The sequence below is a fragment of the Penaeus monodon genome, chromosome 3 (genome assembly GCF_015228065.2).
Source record: "Penaeus monodon isolate SGIC_2016 chromosome 3, NSTDA_Pmon_1, whole genome shotgun sequence".
In the NCBI taxonomy this organism is placed as follows: Eukaryota; Metazoa; Arthropoda; class Malacostraca; order Decapoda; family Penaeidae; genus Penaeus; species Penaeus monodon.
In genome coordinates this window covers 36,822,474-36,824,973 of record NC_051388.1, presented here as the reverse complement: position 1 = coordinate 36,824,973, position 2,500 = coordinate 36,822,474, and the positions used below count along the sequence as shown (strand labels likewise).

General features: G+C 39.7%; 1 protein-coding gene across 1 annotated transcript in view; it reads left to right on the top strand.

Annotated features, from left to right (window-relative positions):
- The window catches only part of LOC119594432 (hemicentin-2-like), a 135,451-nt gene that overhangs the window by 74,477 nt on the left and 58,474 nt on the right, over window positions 1-2,500 (top strand). The gene's annotated exons all lie outside the window — the stretch shown is intronic.

Below are 2,500 nucleotides of genomic sequence, written 5' to 3'. Positions count from 1 at the left end.
CCCCTTCTTAGTTCTTTTCTTCGTCTTCATCTTAATCTCTCTCTCTCTCTCTCTCTCTCTCTCTCTCTCTCTCTCTCTCTCTCTCTCTCTCTCTCTCTCTCTCTCTCTCTCTCTCTCTCTTCTCTCAATCTCTCTCTCTCTCTCTCCTTCTCTCTCTCTCTAGTTTTGTTCCATTTTTGACCCACTTTCTTTAAAGGTCTTTTTCTGAATGCCACTTTTGTATAATTTACTCTATCTACATTTTACGTTACCATTATGCTTGTCTATTGTCCTTCGGGAGAAAAAATTGTAATGTTTATGTTTGCTTCAGAAATCCAATTTGCGACGACGATATCGTAAAGAAAAAAATACACTTCTTTGTTGTTGTTTTTTTCCTTTCTTTCTTTCTATCTTCTTTCTTCTTTCTGACATGTTTCGAGTTTTCTTTTTTATTTGGTTCGTATGTTTTCTCTGTCTGTCTCTCTGTGTGCGTGTCTGCCTATCTGTGTGTCTGCCTCTCTCTTCTATCTCTCTCTCTCTCTCTCTCTCTCTCTCTCTCTCTCTCTATATATATATATATATATATATATATATATATATATATATATCCATCCATCTATCTATCTATCTATTTAGCTCTATCTCTCTCTCTCTCTCTCTCTCTCTCTCTCTCTCTCTCTCTCTCTCTCTCTCTCTCTCTCTCTCTCCCGTTTCTCTAACATGAGCATCAAGACAAAAACGAGAAAGCCTACACAAGCGCAAAAAAGAGAAGAGAGTGAAGGTAAATGGCGATCAAAAATTAATAAAAAAGAAAGAATGAAAAAAGAACGAAAGAAAGAAAGAAAGAAAGAAGGAAGGAAAGACAGGAGGAAAGAAAGAAAGGAGAGACAATAAGAAACAAAGAAAAAAGAAAGAAAAACAAGTCTTGCGCATAAAATCGTTGATTTTTTTTTCTTTTCAAACAATATAAAATAACAAGTATCCTTCTTCTTCCAATATAACAGTGTTTGTGACATCCACTCGTATAACTTATGAGTGAGAGTACATTTTGCAAGAAATGTGTAATGTGCAATACTGCTGTTGAAAGAAAATATAGAAAAAAAATGAGGATACGGCTCATGCAACGATCGACATTTTCGTTTTTTTTCCTCTGCACGTCATGTATAAGAGTTTTTGGCCTCAAAAAAATATAAATTATTTTTTCATGTGGCAGGGATTAAATCTACGGATATGGCTGCCGTAATATGATGGTTTCAGGAAAGGCGATACGAGAGCTTATCATGAGCCTTATAATGACATGTAATTACAGCGTTTAATGATTTATTACGCCCTCCCCCCTTCCCCCATATCTCACCCTCCCCAAGTTCTCCTTTTTTCCCTTCCTTACCCCCCCCCCACCCCTCGTCTACTCCATTTCCATGCTTTAACCTAAACTCCTCCCCATTCCCTTCCCCCCCTCTGCAATCCCCTCCCCCAACCCCCTCCCCCCACTCTTTAACCCCCCTCTGCCTTCCTTAAACCATGACCTCCTCCCTTCCATCCGTCTTCCACGGCCCCCTCCCTCTCCTTCCCCTTCCCCTCCCTCACCCGACCCCCTCTCACTCCCCCTCCCTCGCCTTCAATACCCCCCCCCCTCCACTTCCCCAAGACTCGTCCCCTTCTCCCTCCCCCTTGAACCATCCTCTTCCTCCCTCCTCACCCCCCCCCCCATCCCTCCCCTACTCGATCATAATTACCGATGAAAACACTTTCCTCTTTTTTTCATATATATATTTTTTTGTCTTTCTTTTTCCTTTTTTGGTTTTTTTTTTCTCTCTCTTTTAGGAAGTCTCGCTATCGTGATTTTTTTTAAAGGTCATATTGGAAATAAGAGGATGTAAAAAACTTGGGTCAAAAAAGGTCAGGTTGAAGATGTCCTTGTTTGTGTGAACTTTTTCTTTCTTTCTCTTTTCTCTCTCTCTCTCTCTCTCTCTCTCTCTCTCTCTCTCTCTCTCTCTCTCTCTCTCTCTGTGTGTGTGTGTGTGTGTTGTGTGTGTGTGTGTGTGTCTCGTTTTGTTCTGTCTATCTATCTATATTTTATACTCTCTCTCTCGTTCTCTCTCTTCTTCCCTCCGCCCTCTTCCCTCTTTGCCTCCTCCCCTTCCTCCCTCTCTTCCCTTCTTCCCTCTCCTTCTCTCTCCCTCTCTTCCTTTCCCTCCCTCCCTCTCTCATTCACTTGCTGTCTCTCCCTCTCTTTTTCTCTCTCTATTCTTGTATAAAACAATCGATACGACGAACTGAGCCTTTGAGCCAAACTGCTCCACTTTTAATGCTGAATCTTTAATACAATGAAAACCCCGGAACGGCTTTGAACCCGAGGCTTTTTCTCTCTCTTATTCTTCTATAGTAATATGAATAAGAATATATATATATATATATATATATATATATATATATATATATATATATATATATATATATATATATATATATATATATATATATATATGTACATGTGTGTGTGTGTGTGTGTGTGTTATGT